The 18,950-nt window shown below is 38.5% G+C and overlaps 1 long non-coding RNA gene across 1 annotated transcript; it reads right to left on the bottom strand.

Annotated features, from left to right (window-relative positions):
* Positions 1-4,166: 4,166 nt before the first annotated feature.
* Positions 4,167-18,927, bottom strand: LOC107214984. Its single transcript, XR_001525117.2, has 3 exons — positions 18,419-18,927; positions 11,711-11,782; positions 4,167-4,613 (listed from the first exon to the last, which is right to left on the bottom strand). It is a non-coding gene; the product is annotated as an uncharacterized LOC107214984 (long non-coding RNA).
* Positions 18,928-18,950: the final 23 nt, after the last annotated feature.

Here is an 18,950-nt window from a genome sequence, read left to right on the forward strand (position 1 = left end):
TTCTTTCCAGACATCATCTGCAAATAGTTACTCAGATGTGTGGGCTTTTCTCTGGAGAGAGCAGCAGGAAATGAACCATGGATTTCTACTCTGTCATCTTCAGTGTGTTTATTAGGTGGTGGTGGAAAGGCTGATAGAAACTTTATTTCATAAAGTATCAGGTGATTCATTTAGCTGAGAGAAGGAAGAGATGTTAATAATGCCATTCCTAAACAAGTTTAGATCTTTCTGTTTCACCACATTTGGCAGGTGTGTTTGGATGATACGTGTAACAATGCCTAATACAGACTTCAGTGTGAATGCAACCTAAATGGCTGAGATCAGGTTTATTTCAGCAGTCTGCACTGGAGGGCTCTGCTGCTTGATAATAGTGTTGGTTTCTGTCTTAGGGACTTTCCTGTTTCTGCAGCTGCTACTGCTTTGTTTGGAAGTGGATACTTTCTGGTTTTTTATTTTTTCCCCTGGAGGTGGACCTTACTATGCTTCTGTCACCTGGAGTTTGGGTTTCTGCAGAGAACAGTCCATAAGACTAAACCCAGAGATCAAAAGGGAGCTTCCCCACGTGAGCACAGAACACCCACTGGCTGAGTGAGTTCCTCCTAGTGTTCCTGGCAGGCAGCTTTGGCTCCTGTGAAATTCAAAGTGTGTGTTTTTACATGCAAAGCTTTGGGACGGGATCCATCTTGCTCGAATACACCGCTTAGTCCTTGTAATAGCTCAGCAGCTGGGGCTCTTCGGGTGAGGGGGTTCTGCTCTCACCTGTCCTGGGGAAAGGTCTGCTGGTCTCCTATCTTGTGTGCTGACCATGGTGCTCCTCACCAGCATTAGTATTTCAGTCATAATGTCCACAAAAAAGCCTGTTTCCATGAGAAGCTTTCTCCTTCCTGTTTTTGAGAAGGGATTTTGTTGTTAGGCCTGGGGAGCTGCAGCAGACTGTGATTCTGATTTGTTTTCTAGGAATGACTAAGAGAGGAGGAGTTTGTACTCTCTGACTAAATTCTGATGACTCTGTTGGCAACCACATTTCTTTAACTGTACATGAGCTTGCTGAAAGTATGCTTTTAATCTTGTAAAACCCTCCTCAGTTTCTGATGTCACTTCTCACATACATAATGTTAATTTCCATTTTTAGCTTCAATCCTTCTGTGTTTGGCATACAGGATTTTCCAGGAATATTTTCAAATGGATTTTCTCAACTTAGTAAACCTATTACTTTAATATATTTTCATTGTTGGCTAATGTCTGAAGATTTCTTGTTTTGAGTAAAACCCCTTGACCCTAGTTAAAACCAACATTTTGTTTTACTATGTAAGCATCTTTAAAGTGAAATACATTAAATTAAAAAAAAAAATAAATTAAGAACTAGTATGGTGGAGATTTTGCTTTCAAGTTATAGCAAAGAATGCAGAGAAAAAAGTTCAAGTCTTGATCAGAATAATGAATATGTGGGATTAACTACTTGGTTGGAAGCTACATCAGAAAAAATGGTGGTTATTTGAATCCTCAGAGGCAAAATGAATGAATCACACAGTAGCTGATTTTGGTTGAGAATGACAGTTGTCCCAGATTAGCTTCCCTGATATCATTTTAACAGCATCCAACCATGACAGTGAATAGTTTCTTGTGTTTGGTCCCCAACCAGGAAAAAAATCTGGATGTGCAGCTTGATACTCCCTGTTGAAAATCTGAAAACATAAGGCTGCAGTTCTCCATTGTGGACCACTCCCTGGTGAAACCAATATCCTTTTCTCCAAAACTGTGTTGGAACTAGTTATCCTGTACTGCAGTGACATCTACTGAAGAAAAGCAAAAAAAGTCTTGGGAAAGCAGTATTTGCCTCTCTAAAACATAATACAAACACCAGGGATTTAATATATTATTGAATACTGAGAGGTTTAATATTTTTCCCTTTGTCAATTTCAGAACTATTATTATCTGTTTCTTATGAAGTACCCATTGCCACTATGTTCCCAGACTTTAAACACATACTTAACTAATGTATTCTGTGACCTGTTTCGTATGCAAATACTTAATTCCTGAAAGACTGCGGTTTAGTTTTAGTTCATTCTCCACTTGAGAATGGATGTAAAGGGATTTTTTTTTTTTCCTCACTGAAGGAAGGGAGAGATTAGAATTTAGGGGGCTGGCAAGCATAAATATTGTTCAGACAGAGCTGTGTGCTCTGTGCCACAGTGGGTGGAAAGGACAAGAGAATTGTCGCTTCTGCTGCTAAGGTGAACTGCTTGTATTTTCATTACCTTTAGGTAGAGCACATTTGAATATGTGCTTTCTTTATGCCCTCCTCTTGCCAGCAAACACTGTTTTATATTGGAAATGAACTACTGAACTGCAGAACACTAATGGATTGCATTATGTACAGCTGCTTGTAGGGGAGATCTGCCCCATTTGCTGGCAAAGCTTTGTGGTCTGTAGCTGCCTCATCCAGATACTTCCATCTCTTTCTTCCAGGGAACTGGATTATGGAATCTAATCTTATTGCCATTGGCAGCAGGGTATGCAGGTTGCTGGATGAGGAGGAAAATGGGATTCATGCCTGCACTTCCATCCCTCTGAAGCAAATATCTTGTCCTTTAAGTTGCAAGATCCCCCTTGAAGGGATACTGCCAAGCAGAAGAAATCCCACCACTGTATGCACGTGCCAAACTATCAATAACCCAGGGGGGGAAAAAAAAAAAAAGCATAATGTAGCTGCAAAATATTGTTTGATTGAGATTACTGTTGTTTAAAAAAGATCTTGAAATACCAGTGGGAAGGGTTTATGGTTCTGCTCCCTTCTGCATTTTTTTTCGGGTCTTCTATCATGCAACACTTACAGCCTATAATTAAAACAGCTTGCTGCTATTTGCATTTTCATGAAAGGAGCCTTTTCTAGCATACCACTCTTAAATCTCCTATTTGATATCGAGTGAAATTTAATTTCAAGGCTTTACTCTTTGCAGATCATTTAACTCTTAATGGCTTTTCATCCTAAATCTATCTCTGCTTCTGTCTGAGCATATGTGTCTCCCTCCTCATCTCTCTCTCTCCTCCTCATTATTTGTTCACCTTTAAACCATTCCAAAGCTATTGGAAAGACAGATTGCAAAGACAGAAGCCTGAATTTTGCTATTATGCTCTACAACTCTGGCATGAGTTCCTACACATTCCTATCAGAATTATTTCTGGAACAGAAAACCCAGCGAGGGAAAAAATGAGCTCTAGGCTGCTTATTAGTTAAATAATTCTGTATGGGACTATTTGCTGATGGGCATCATATTTATGTATTTAGCTGAACAGTCAAAGAATAGTGCTTTGCACAATATTCTTGGAAGTGCTTAACTTAAGGACATACATAAAATTAAAATACAGTTTATATGCTCAGTTCTAGGTACTTTGTGTAAGGCATCCCTTAGAAAAGTAATAGCTAGCAGCAAAGCATGTCTAGCAAGTGGAATTTTTTGTTGATTCTTTCATTCCCTTCCCTATCTTTCCTTTTCCTGACAGAAACAGATGGAATTTTATTTTCTCACAATTACTATGAACTGAGACTAACAGCTCCTAAATTAGCAGTGAGGGGGTGGAAAGGTGTGGAAAGCAATAAAAACATGTAAACCCTCTGTAACAGTCTGAATAGTGAAATGTGGAAATAAATCTTGTCAATCAGTAAACCATAACTGCCCTGTGGCTTGTGGATAACAACCACATGCAATGATCCATCAGTCCTTTATATAATCTGTGTATATTAAATAATTAAAAAATTGTGTTGATTAGACCTTTCAAACATCTATGCAAAAGAGGAGGACTGACATTTCATTTACCTACTGATAAAGTCTGCAAAGGACTTTTTTTTCAGCTTTAAGTTGTTTAAGCATGGAAGCCTTTGACTTTCTGACAACATTTCCTTTAGATCCCTTTTTGCCCCATTTAGTCTTTTTTTTGTGTTTTCTCTCTTCCAAATTTGGTATTTTCTTCTTGTGACCATTACCTTATTGTTTTAAATTGTAGTATTTAATCATGAGAGAGGGAACAATGATAATAAGCTCAGTTTAAAACAGTTATCACAAGGACATCTTCTGAGAAAGCAGCCACTTGACTTTCTTGTAGGCTTGCTGTGGAGTGGGTCTGGATGTACTGGCCACAATATGAATAATAAGCTCAGTTTAAAACAGTTATCACAAGGACATCTTCTGAGAAAGCAGCCACTTGACTTTCTTGTAGGCTTGCTGTGGAGTGGGTCTGGATGTACTGGCCACAATATGATTGTCTGTCACATGCCCCAGGAATCACACAGGGACTTCCTGCAACACAGCTATGTTTAATTTTGAAAAAGAAGACTTTCTATATTGAACAGGTTAAATCACTTAGCCTCTAAGCAGGCTATATGAAAAGATGAGGAAATTAACATTCAGAGAGGTAGAAGCTCCTGAGACATAATTTTCTAAATCTTGACTGAGGTGTGCAGGAGGAAGGTCTGATGCAACGCTCAGTTTTGTTCCTGATGAGGGTCTCATGGTGGAAAATGCACATCACCTGAGCTGCAGTGAGGGTTCCTCTTCAGCACAAACAAGGTGGGGATATCCTTTTAGGCAAAGAGAAGTAAAGGAAGAAATTCTCTGTAAGGGAAAGAAAAGAGCTACAGATGAGTTCTATTTCAAGCTCAGTTTTGTCTTTGCTACAGAACCAAGATCCTGCTGGTCCTGAGTACTGGTTGTGGGCTGCTCTAAGATCAGTAAATTCATTAGGGTATGATGGGCTTTGCCACACTGATATTACTGATATGATACTGACCTGTTAGTTCAAGAGCAGGAGGTCACTACATTCTTGGTAATGTTTGTATTGACCATAACCCTTTCTAGAGTTTATTAACAATGTCAGGTGGTGAGGATTGCTGCCTCTGGTCTGACAAATGTGTATCCCTTCTACTTTGCTCCCACACATGCATGATTGAGGCTCTCTAACATTTAGCTTAGGCAGCTGTATGAAACAACAGCCCAGAGGCTGTCAGTGATTCCTTACTATCACTGAGGAAGCTGAAATACAGAGGTTGCTCCTGGTTACACCCCTGCAACTTAAGCAGAGCTTCCATGAAGATGACTGTGATGCATAGGATGAAAGATGTTCACTACACTAAAATTATTCCGCTACATATTTTCTGCCAAGTAGACCCTGAAAGTTCTGGGAGAAATGCCAAAGCAATGCTGGTAGATGAATGCTTTTGAGCCATCATGTCCTTGACTGCAGGAAGACAGAGATGTTCGATTGGGATTTTTTATAAAGTTACCTTCTCTTTGTTTTGCTTTTCTTTGTATGGAGTCATGTTAAATACCAGCTAAAAAATCACATACTCATTTGATGATGCCCTTCTAATGGAAAACCATAAGTTAGATATGGCTTTTAGCTATGCAGTTTCCACAGATTATTTATTTTATTGTTACCTCCTACCAGTATCATATGCATTTTCCTTGGTTTTCTGGGTTTGCATTGTTTTGCTGATTCACTGCATACAGCACACTGAAAATTCATAGTAATCTTGCAAACACTATCAGCCTGATTCAAATTCCTTATATTGTGTGCTCATTTCATGGAAGGTCCAACTTCACTCTCCCTCAGCATATATATTAGGGAAAGACTTAAGTCAGATCTAAAACCTCCTTCTTGAGAATTTGTTTAACAGGATTCTTCACTACATGTTGTCTTGTATTTTGGACTTTTTTACCTGTGCCTAAATGCAGTGGCTATTGACATTTCTGCCATAGTGGCTCATTCATACAGATCTTGCCTCTGAAATACAGTTTGTTTAGTTCACTAAACTATTTTTCTTTTTAAAAAAAAATTAAAAATTACTTTCATAGCTATATCATGATTGTTTTAATTACTTTCTTTGCTCCTGCTAATTTTTCATGAGGTTGAAGTGTTTCTAGATAACAATATATGTTTACTAAGCCCATAAGTCCCTAGTATTATTTAACAATGTGTTACTACAGTTCTAGGGCTTTCTTTTCTGTTTAGCTCAACCAATATGGAGAAATTTTCATTTTCCATCTGACATTTTTTCCCACATTGTAACAGAAAGATATCTTTCTATTTTACTTCAATTATACACCAATTGATGTTTCTAATGCTCTCTTTTATGCCTTATTTTTAATAATTGTGATCGTGCCTTTAATGGAACATTCATTTCACATTATCTTCTTGTACTCTGGAGGAATTTTGCAGGGATGTAAAAAAATAGTCTAGAAGCCTTTAAAGAAAGCTTGCCCAAAATTAATATTTTAAATTAATTTTTTAAGCGTTTTCTAATTTCTGGCTCCTGTGAGAACTGAAGTAGCCAAATCCAGTATATACTAAAATAATAAGCATTTTTATTCTGTAATATATTACTATGTGAAGAGAGAGAAGAAAAGAGCTGAGCACATAAGTGTTCAGGAGGTACTGGATACATAAGGGTCAGCCAGCCTGTAGTAATAAATGTCCCATTTACTCTGCACAGTGCTGGATTGAAAGGCATGGTTAAGAATTCTGGATTGCAAAGGATATTAACAGCTCTGAACAGATATATCTTTTTCTGGGGTTTGAAGATTTATTTGATTATGCTGCATATGATCATATGTTCAGGGTAACAAGGATGTGCAAAGAGCCTCTGTTAGCCAGAAAAGACAAATACTCCTGTAATCAATGACTGACATAATTAGCTTTCTTACTAGTGAATATAGCCAACAAAGTTCCAAGGAAGACGTGAACTATCTTGGTAAATAGATAAAAGTATCAATATGTACAAAAATCTACTGTGGCACATAAACTTCAAATGCAGCTAAAGATAAAGGAAAAAAAAAGGAAAACCACATACAAAGGTATCTTTTTCTTTATGGGCTTAAACTGAAGATAGACTAACGATGGTGTCATCTGAACCTGTAACATCACGTGTGCCAGAACTAATATTATGTGGAAGTTGTTCAGAGCAATGTAATTCAGATTCAGTGTTGTTTTAGGCAATGTTAACACAGTCCTGACTCACAAGAGAGAGAGAATTAATTTGGTCTGGGTCCCATTATTCTCCCTGAGAATATATCTTAGTTGAAATACATTTTTTGATCAAATTCCATATCTGATTTTCAGATGCTAATTTTACAGTCAGATTTACCGACTTGCAGTCCTAGTTTGCCTCATATTTTTAGCAAAACTAGGGCTTTGGAGGGGCTAAGCTAAAGCTTGGGGGCTTTCCAAAGTTTCAAAAGAAAAAAAAAAACAACAGTTCCTTTTGTTACTGTTCAGTCTGTTGCTTTTCCCATCTGTTGGAGCATTTACCATCTCACAAGAGCTTGTACCCCAATCCTTGGATTTGGTGTTTACCTTCCTGTTTCCTGCGTAACAACTTTGCCTTTTTGGAGTAAGGCAATTTTACATCCTACTGCTGTATTTTCTTTAGATCATTGTTTCCTAAAGCTACTGAAGCACTGAAAATGTCCACAAGGACAGATTTCATTAAAGGGTTTAATTGTAACTAAAATAAGACAAATTGACACTTCTTTTGTTATCTCTATGCAGTAGTCATTTCTCCAAATTCCTTGGGCATCTTGGAATGTCAATTTATTAAACTTGACTTAACAAAGAATTCTAGGCCACTATTTTGCAAAGGATGTGTTATTAGTGAGTAGGCACCAAGAATCATAAAATATGAAGGTTCCCGACTTCGTTTATTAAAATAAACTGAATTTACAGGCTCTTCAGTAGTAAAAATTTCCTATTTTCAAAAGGAGTTTCCTATGACCAGGACTGGATAGAGTAATGATAAATGGATGGGGACAGTGCAATGACATTTCTGTTTTCTCATCCCATGATCTCAGAAGCACTATTTGGTTGTTGGAGCTCTCACCTTGTCCTTCAACATTCCTCCTTCAAGTATCTACACTGGATCAGAAAAGTCAACCAGAGAAATCACAGCCATTTGTAATTCCATGGTGTGCACTTTTGAGCTGGAAGCATAAAATACCTCAAAGTATTCATGGCTCAGGCCAGCAAGAAAAACTGGTCCCCAGTTTCTAGGGCTCATAGTCCCCATGGTTTCTAGGGCTTAATATCCTGGCACACTTCCAGCATGTGTCAGATTTTACAAATGTATTTAAGGAACAGTTTTCAGCCAAAGGTTATGGAGTCCTGTAACTTCTCTGCTGCCATGATGTGTCTGAGCAGAGCATCACTACAGCCAGCTGGCCATAGCCAAGAGAGGCAGATGGAATGAATGCTGCCATGAACTGCAGTGATGAACACAGGTCAGGGGTAGAGAAGGTCCTACTCTACACATGGAACCAGGCCACTTTTTAAATTAAAAACAAATAATAAAGTGGGGATTTTCTAATCTTCCAATTATTTAGGCGATCATATGCATTCACTAATTATCACATAGCTGGTGGCAGGAACTAGGATGAAGTAGAGGTTTTTTAAAATAGTAATATTTTAAAATAATCATCCACCTTTTAAATAATAAAAAGTAATCATTATGGTAAAATAATAATCTTCTAAAAATCCAAAATAACTAAGTTTTTTCCTTGCTGCTAAGTAATTGTATGTAGGACATTAGTAACTTGCTATTTGTTTACAACAGTAGTCTGATAAAAGATAACTTTTAGCTGAACTAAGAGAATACAAAAACCTCTGAAAAACAATCCTTAAATAAAGTCTGTCCATACAATGCTATGACATTAGCTAAGTAATCCATGTCCTGCCAGTGTATTACCTCAACCTGTTCTTCACTTGTCACAAGTAGTAAAAAAGGTCTTTGTCTTGTGCAAATAAAAAGGCATTTGAGCATTTCTAAGTAAAACTCTGAGAGAAAAAATATTTGCTTAAGACAAACAACTGTTTCGTGACAGACCTATTTTGGGGGAAAAGAATGTAAAAATCTAACCAATGTGTCTCTGGTGTATAAATAAATGCCCTGTAATTGTCTTTGCTAAAAGTGGAGGTAATGGTGTTGAAACAATAGACTCCATTGAAAAAATGAAATCCTGTAAAGTGATAAATGTGTAAGGTCAGCTGAACTATCTGAAGGTAAATCACTTTTCTTTCCTCAGCTACTGACATCCTTAAGCTGAGAAAGAAGACGTTGAGAAATTAACTCTGTGTGTTCCACAGAGGTAGGAAAAGACCTATAACAGGTATAGGATCACACCTGCCACTTCACTTAGCAGGAACCCCTCCATTACCCTGCCTCTTCCCTGGATTAGACAATTCCTAGCACAAAAATCTCCAAACTGTGTTCAGACATGCTCAACTCCTGTTAAGACTGTTTCACACAGATTGCTGCCAAGACTGATGAGGCCAATGTATTTCTGGCCAGCTTGTGGCCAAGGGGCTAATGCTTCACATTCCTTCTAAGGGGTTGGAGTCCTTTAAACAGGTAATGGGCAAAACTCCACTTGTATGCACAAAGAATTGCCGTATCAGTGGGCCCAAATTGTACTTGGAAGTTCCATCTGGAGAGGAGAAGGCTGACCAGGTAGTTAGAGTTTAGAAGTGCTTTGACTACTTGTACAGCTCATACAGATTTGCCATAACAGGCAATGGTGGCCAGCAGCTTCCAACGGGCTGCACACATCATGTAACATCACCAGCAGTGGAGCACAGATTTAGCACTACAAAAATTAGTATCTTATTTCATACCAGTTTACACAATGTACTCATGTCACACTTTCTCCGTTTCTCCAGTTTCCATTTTGCCTTCCAGCCATTCCTAATTTTGATCCCTCCCAGCTCCCTCCAATTTTATATGTACTTTACATATATAAAATACTACATGTGTTATATTTTGTGTATATATATCTGTTACCTACATATCTATGCAGTACTACTGCTGTCCCAGGCAGCAGCATTATCCTGCTGTAAAGAAGTCTTCTTTCAAGGAGAGAAGAATGCACTTAAGTCAGCAACTCAAGGATCCTTATTGCACGTGTAGAAACACTGCATTTGTGATGGGAACATCAACCTCTGTGCCAACAACTGGGTACATGCATAGAGGCCTTAGTTTGAAAGGGTTTTTGACTCTCTCTGTGCTTATATCCTCTTTCCTTTGAAGGCATGAGAATTTTTCCATTAGAGCTTACTCTGAAGTTATTTTGGGAATAACCTCACAAGAAACTGAACAAAAATAAACACATAAACATTGAAAGAACAAAGAAAAAGCTGTTAATGCCAAGTGTGTAAGAACTTATATCCCTGCCAAAAAAAAAAAAAAAAAGAAAAAAAGAGAAAGAACTACCAGAAAGAAAAAACATTATGCTCTGATAATTCACATATTTTATGTCCTATTTCTTATGCAATGCATTTTCTTTACATCTCTGGTGTTTCCATTAGAAATATGATTCTCCTTCCCTGCCTTCTGCTCAGCTGGTATTTTGGTCATGACAGTTTTTCATCTTTAAGAACAAAGGAATTTTGTATTTTATATGGTCAGAGATTTATGAAGTCCTATGACTTTTCTCTGAAAATGACAACATAAATGCTTGTATAAAAAGTACAAGCAATTGTTACAGGCAAAAAAAGAGTTTTCTTTCCTCAGCATCTGTCAGCTACAAAAGAAAAGCCCGAAGGGATGCTCTCTATTTAAAATTCTCTCTATTTTATCGATGTAAGACAGTCAGAACTGCTTTAACCTTTACAGGTCTATCCTTTTGTGATGTCCTGTTAGCTGTTGGTAACAGCAATGATATATTTGTTAAGGAGTTTCACAGATTTTTCTATTTTAGCTCATCACATTTTCTGATATTCAAGTTCAGTGTACATTCTTATGTTTGTCTGTGAGTTTACATTATTTGTATTTTTTTTGAAAATGTTTATTTATTGCCCTCACTCATCTCTGCATTAAACAGCCCCACATATAGTGTTTCCTTGCATAAAAGACTCAAGAGAATTTCAAATTTGTTTCATCATCTGTTTTTGAAATAATTTTGTTTGCATTTTTTTGAGATGGAGAGAACAAAATAGAACACAATAGAAAATACAACTCTGATTTAAATAATGCTTGGATATTGTCAGAGTTATTTTCAGTGCTGCTTATAGATACCTTCCTTGATAAAGATCCTTTTATGCAGATGCTTTCTAAGTGCAGCAGGATTTGCCTTAGGGACCATGAGCATCTTTGACCCTTTGTTGCAGTTGAGGCAGAGAAAGTATTCCTAATATGTTCCCGAGAAGTATCTCTTTGTCTGCCTAGGAGTGAGTGTGTATTATCTTAGCAGTTTCATAATTTATTTTAAAACTCTCTGAATGTACTGTTCAGCCTGAGGATTTGTCCTTCACTTCATCCTGTTATTTTAACAACTCTCACTCTGATTCTTCCATCTCCTATCTGGGGGTAAAACAGAAATGGTGTATAGGGCTTTCTGGCATTTCTTTACTGTTTCTACCCTCTTCTCATATCCTCATATTTTTAACAAAATACATTTATATACTTCTTTTTAAAAGTAATAAATGCAAAAATGTTGTTAAAACATTTAACTAACAAATAATTGAAATGCTTCATTTTTTTCACCCAAAGACTGAAAGCTGAAGGTAAGGTGGTATTTCTATGAGAAAGGAAAAGCACATTATTTTTGTATCTTTGTAAAAAAATACTTAAATTGCCATAACATCATTTCTTAGACTAAAAAACTATGTATTTGTTCTGAGAATTTAATAGTAATGTTTTCACACAGAGAAAATAAAATCCCATTACCTCTGTTTTCTGCTGACTTGGGGTCATCTGTTATTAGGACAGGGATGGGTGACAGGAGATGACCACTCTTTCCTTGCAGAAAGGGAAAGACAGAGGTGTTAGCAGCTGCTACATGTTCTTGTGGCCCTTGTCTGACCTCCCTTCCCTGGCCACCTGCCCTCTCTCCCTCCTTTCACACTCTCCAGCAGCAAGGCTCCCCGTGGGGTCTTCTGCACTTGGTGGAAAGCTGAAAAAAGCCATGCTTGAAAGAGACCCCTGCATGCTACCAATGCCCAAGATGCTCTGAAGGTGGGTATTGAGGGAAAGAAGCACCTATTCTTAATAAAGCTAAGTAAACTAAGCCATAAATAAATGAATAAATAAATTATTGAGAAGCTAAATAAATGAAACAGCAATTTAAGCACCCTATTTAAGTCAAGGTATTCTGTTCACAAGGAATAGAGTTTTAAGGAAAGCAGAAGTCACTGGCACTTGTGAGCTTGCAAGCTGAGAGCTGCAAGCAAACTGCCTCTGTCATCATTTGAAAACATAATGTTGACAGATCTCTGACTTGGTAGTAGCACTGAACAGGATTAACCACTCTGGCATCTCAGGTTTCATTGCACTGAAATGAAAATAAATGCTGTTCACACAAAGAATGGCATTTGTCACATTATTCATGCCTGTGTGGCCTCTCAGGGTGTACATGGTTGCTCACATCAAGCCAAACAATGCATGACTTGAAACTAAACTTTCAAGAGTGTTTAATGGTGTTATTATCAGTTAATTCTTCTTTTGGTTTTAGGGTACTAATTGAAAGAGGTAACAACCTAGTGAGCATACTCTTGGCTTCAAAGAAAGCACCTTTTTGGTTTTACTCTTATGCAGCACATTTATTTAGCAGTTAGCCCTTTGCCCACCCAAGGCATCCCTATCACCCCCGTTTCTCCCAGGGCATGCTCAGCACAGGGTGTAGCCCAAGCACAATTTACACACCCATCACTCAGAGATATGATTCATTTGATTGTGGATTTGAGATTCTGTTGCCAACCAGGGTAGCTCCTTTCCATGGCTCCAGCAGGTCAAAGCTGCCACCCTGCTCCAAGGGCAGCCCAAGTGGTGGCCAGCCTGTGCTAAATCCTGATGGCCCTCTCCCTTCACTTGCCAGCTGGGCTCCTCCTCGCTACCTTGCTTGCTCCTACCTTCATTCTGCCTGCCCCACGATCCGCAGAGCCAAGGGGCCACAGGAGGCTGGCAGGGAACTGTCAACAATAACTGACAAATCCTATGGCAGAAGTGCTGAGTTCAGTAGCATCAGAGAAAATGGACTGGATTTGGAAGTTGTGGGACCGTGGGGTCCAAAGGCTACATCTGAGAGAAAAATCACCTCTTAAGTGTTTCTGTATGACTCTGCCAGATTGCCTAAAAATATTGGGAGACAACAGTGTATTTGCTTAAATTTTTCATTTTCTCAAAGCTTTCCAACATCCAGAAGAGCTGGAGCTTTTTTTCATGTGGGACTGAGTTGGGCAGTGATGCCCCCAGACAGCTGGATAAGCCCCAGCAGCAGGGAGATGGCAGGCTTTGCAACAGCTGCTCAATTCAAGGGTAGGGATTATTAGCACTTCATCTTGTTTGCTCTCACTCTTAGTGATGAGGGTGCTCTATTTTAATTGAATTTCCTTTCCACTTTCAAAGTGCATCCAAAGGAGAAATGTCAGCACATTAAAGGAGACTTTGCTTTTGTTTGCCAAAATATGAACCCGGAGCCAGAATAGTTCCTCTCTGGCAATTATAAAAGCTCAAACATTTATTACTCTCCTGTTGGAGAGTACACTTTTAATACACCTTGGAGAAATTAATTCTTACCTAGACATGCAGAAAACCCAATGGCATTAAGAGAAAATGGGTAAGTTATGCCACCTTCTATCCTGTTTTGTGGAGACAGTAATTAATCATTAATTTTACTACTGCAAAAGGAATTGGAATTTGGGTCAAATGCATTGCTAAAATATTTGCTGACATATCAGGATTGGTGGCAGGATGTTTATTAGAGATTTTGCATTTGGATCTCTAATACAAATCAGTGATCTGAATCATTATGACCCAGAAGAAATAGTCTGGTTTCCTGGTGCTGTTACTTTATCTCAAATCCCATGTTTAAATCCATTTCATAAAATGTTTTCTCCTATTTTTGGTATTAAAAATCTATTACATGCTTTTGTCCACAAGATTTTGGGAGTAAACTTTTTTCCTTTGTTGTTGTTGTGCAGGAAGCACTCACTTAAAATAATCAAAAAAAAAAAAAAGTTTTATTTTCCCTTGCTGGGGCAATTTTAATCACTATTCATCCAGTGGTAAAAGATTAGCCATAGCTTAGGTCTGTCTTACATGAAATTGGTTTCTCACTCCTTTTCCTTTAAAAATCAACTTTTAACTAATACTGCCAAATATTTTAACAGGTTGTGTGGTGAATATTCTGTTCCCATTTATTTCTGTGAGGTTCCTGTACCTCAAAGAAGTTATTTTCAGGTTTGCAGCTATGCAAATTAAATTAACATAACTTCTTTCAGGGCTACCAGCTCCTACATGCACGTCTAAACACCTTATGTATATACTGTAATATTATAGCATTAAATGAAACTGCTTTAGAATGCCTGAATGTTTTTACTTACTCTAGTCACAGTGAGTGTTCTTTACACTTGTCATCTGAAATTATTCCTGCTCTTAATCTACACAGTTTAAAAATTTTGAAGGAGGTGATGGCATTTTCTACAAGCCAGCAGAAAAGGAAAAGAAACATTAAAGAAGATGTTATTAAAAGCATATGTCATTGTCACACTTCAGGCCCTGAAGGACTTCGGAGGCTGTTCTGGAAAAGGCAAACATCATTCTTGAAAAAGAACAAAATGTTAATTTGCTGTCAGATAAAAATCTACAGTATCTGTTGAATTCACATAACTGAATGCTAAGGCAGACCTCTTTAGGTCTAAATTGCAGCTTTCTTCAGCTAGTGAAACTGCACATCCTCTCAGATATCTGTGATATACTTAGTCACATAATCATATTGTGACAGCTTGAAAGGAGGAGGGCTCAGAAAATAGAAAAGCAGTTTAAAATTCTTATTGAAACAATTTATTTTTGGAAGACAGTGGCATGCATTTTGCAGAAACAATAAAATCCTTTCCCTGATGAAGCTGATATTTTCCAATGCCCCTAAAGAAAGCTTACATTCATTGAATCATGTTGTTTGCAGGGACCATGGAGAGTGACTGAGTCCACTCTCTGCCTAAGGGCCACTCTACCTGTGCTAGTTCTGAATGGTGGTACAAGCTCTTCTTGTAGGGTCTGAGGTTGGCAGCTGCACAAACACCTAGCCAGCTTCTTCCTATCCTTATAATTTTTGTTTTCTTAATCTTCTTCCTTTGTTTTAAATCTTGATCCATTCTCTATGGAACTGGAGAACGAATTCATCCTTTTATCTTTATGGCACTTGCATATATATATCAATACTGCACACATAATGTATTTTTCTCCTTATTCTGTTTTCTCCCTTTAATGTAAATTCTATGTTGTGGGTTGGTTTTAAGTCATGTTTTATAGATACCTAATCATTCAGATTGTTCTTTTCTGCTCCTTCCATGGGCTATATATTTACTGAAGCCAAACAGACCATGGCTACTAAGTTTTCCTAGGGCCATGTAAATAAGGCTCTTTCACAAAAGTCCATCTTTCTTTTTCTCAATTGTTTTATGTGGTTTAACTTTCTCATTGCAGCAGCTCTGTGATATCATCCTCTTTATAGAGATTGTGATTCACATAAAAACAGAACTTCCTTTTTTTTTTTTTGGTCACATAATTGCAGCTTTTTTCCCTGCAGAAGACGCAGTAGTTTCCCCTTTCCTGTTTGTATAGCTGATCGCATCTGCTACTGCCCAGTAGCAGGCACTTATCTCCATTGAATAGAACCCTCCTTTTCCCAAAGCAAACCACCAAAGTGTGCAAAAATGCTTCTAAACCAAACATCTGTCCTCCAGCATTCTAAAGACTCTCAGTTTGGTATAATCTCCAGTAATGTAAACATGTTTTCTGAACCATCGCTGAGTTCATTAACATCTTTCTGACAATGAGCTGCTTGTATGAACTCCCTAAATAACTTCTTCTACATTGTTTTCCTTGTTTGCTGAAAGAATATCATATGAGACCATGTCAAAAATCTTACTAAAGTGACATCCAACATGACCTTCAATGTTTCTCCTTCGCTGATGATTCCTCTTACTTTGTTGCGGGGCAGATTAGATTTGACATCTTTTGTTCTTGACAAAGCTCTGTTGGCTGTTACTTGTTGTGTTACAACTGCTTAAAGATAGCTTGTTTACTTGCTCCAGTATCTTTTCTGTGTACTGAGGTCAAACAGATTGATATATAATATCCTCCTTCTTTCTTTCTTTTTCAACAATAGTTTCTCCCCTTTTGTCCTGTAATATTCCTTCACTGTAAATTATCAATGATAACCATTAGTTTTCATCATCCAGTCCTTTAAATTCAGGTGATGGAAAAGCAGAAAATTGTGTTTGAATATATATATATAAAAGTAAAAATTAGGTACAAAAATATTAAAAAGCTTGAATTTCTGTGTTGTCTATTAAAAACTTACCAGCTCTGCTTGATACAGCCATAATCATTTACTTGATTCTTTTCCATGTCTGGTAAGATACTTAAATATTTTATGTTACCCCAAATATCCCTTGCAAGTTGTGTCTCATTTTCTGCTGCCTTTTCTTACTTTACCCCTGCATGATCAGGCTCAGCTTTTGTAGTTCCTCCAAGTAACCTGACCCAACTTCTCTCTTCTGGATGCTTCATTCCTATTTGAGGCTCAGGAGGAGCTTGTGACAGCCAGGCTGATCTTTTACTCTGCCTGTTGCATTTTCTGCATGGATAGTTCATTTACTTATACTCTTAGTCTTATTTCTTCGGGGAAGTGACAGTTCTTAAACATTTTTTTTTGTCTGCAACAACCTCCCAGAACATCATGTTGGCTACTTACACGAGTTCATGGGGACCTACCTCCATATAATGTATTTTTGTTGTGTTTTGATGTTGTTGCTTTTTTCTAAAATCACAGAATCTCCCTAGGAAAAAAAAACCTGTGAAGCCATACATTTATATATGTATACATATACAAATATATGTACACATACATACTTCTACATTCATGCAGAAGCATGTGTCTCTCTCTGTGAAGAACACTGAGAACTTAAAAAAATGCCTGGTTTTTCTGACCCAAATATTTCAGTTCAATACCTACAAAAGAAAATGAAAGATGATGGGCGAGTCACCAGAAAACAAGCTCATCATTCTACTGGAAAGTAGAAGCAGTCAGGATTTCTTCTTCCTTTTCTAATAAGCCAGTAAAGAATTATTTTTTTTGTTTTATATCAGCTATAGCTTGTAGGCGAAGGACTCACGTGAAAGCATTATAGATCCATTTAACTCCTGGATTAGAAGACTGTGTTAAAAGGTTTCTTCTATTCTGCTCTTTTAACTGCTGATGTATCTTGTAGACATTTATTCTTATGACTATTGTTTATTCTGCTTCATCACATCAGGGGTCTAAGAAGCAGGATTATTGTTGGCTGGGCTTCCTGATTTCAGCCTTCAGGGAAAATTACAAGCAGGTATAGGACCGCACCAGTTCATGTTTGACAGCTCTGCAACAACAGCTGTAGAAACCAAGATATGGTGTCCCACTGGCTCCCAGGGAGCAGATTCCTCAGAAGTTGTATCTAGCACTGGCTTGGGTTTAAAGAATAGCTTTAAAATATGTTTTCATTTCCTCTTTGTCTCACAGGGACTTATTCTGTGACACTTGGCATGGTTTTGTATCCATTATTACAATCAACATTTTCCTGCAAAAGTTCAATATTATAGAAAGAGGAAAATCTTTCAAATTAAAAGCAGCATTCATCTCCATTGGTGATGAGCATAACACACTTCACTATAAAGGTTTTCTGTAAGCATGTTTCAGTATTTCTTTCTCTACATCTTGTGAATTTTAATTACTTGTATTAGCATATTTTTACTTGTTTCTTTTGTGTTGTCTAAATATGAAATATTTATAATAATGTCAAGGACTAATTTTCCTTGTTTCTAAAGAGCCATTTACTGCTTATGAGAGTGCTTAAAATAAATAGCTAGTAGTAACTTGCAGTATATGCAGGATACCAAAGTGGGCTGTATGAATTTCACTGTCACACAGAGGAGTGTGAGGGGGGTTGGGTAGGTATTTGGGTAGATATTTGGGATTTCTTTTCTGTGGTTTGGGTTTGTTGATTGTTTTTTTTCATTAAAAGAACTCACAGAATCTCACTCCCATGACCTTACCATAATTTCAAATTTAAAATTTCATTTCCAAGTGATGTTAGAAGAGTGAAGATGAAAATTGGGCACAAACTCATCTGAATGCTGGTAGCATTTAAAGTATGATTTTTTAACAATTATGTTTATGCCTACACGCCTCTTGGGGTCGGAATTAAAACACCCAAAGCTTATAAAATCGGAATGCATCCTCCGAAAAAGCCATGGAAGAGCCTTTCCTATCATACAGTCCTTACAAGCGCGGATGTCTGTAAAATAATTGTGTGATATTTCCCAAGTGGCTGTGCACCGATTATAACGTGCATTATTACCCGTTATAAGTGGTTATATATAATTACACGCACATACCGTGATCACTCGAGCACGTACAATGCAGGGCACTATTCACCACGTGTACCCTGGCGGTGCCGGCACCACGGCATCGGGGCGGCTGCAGAGCACGGCACGGGCTGCCTCAGGTGTCCCCTCAGAATCCCCTGCCATCGATCCCTCACGCCTTTTCCAGGCGTTCACTGCTCACACCTAAGTGTCCTACGCAAACACCTGCCAAGGGTTTGTTTTTCCCCCTCACAAGGCGGTCCCGCTCCCGGGGCGCAGCAGCCCTCGCCAACCCTGACCTCCCGCCGCAGGTCCGGGTACAGCACGGGGATACTAACGGTGCGGGGGATGCCGGCGGGGCGCGGGAATGGCGGGGGTCGGGGGGATGGCGGCCGTGAGGAGATGGCGTGGGGGGCAGGGATGCCGGCCGTGAGGGGATGCAGGCGGGGCGCGGGGATGGCGGCCGTGAGGAGATGCCGGTGTCTCGAGACGCCCGCGGGTCGCGCAGCGCCGAGCGGAGCCGCCCCCGCCGCGGCGGGCGGAAGGGGGACGGCGGGGGGAG

This window comes from Parus major, chromosome 1 (genome assembly GCF_001522545.3).
Source record: "Parus major isolate Abel chromosome 1, Parus_major1.1, whole genome shotgun sequence".
Lineage (NCBI taxonomy): Eukaryota > Metazoa > Chordata > Aves > Passeriformes > Paridae > Parus > Parus major.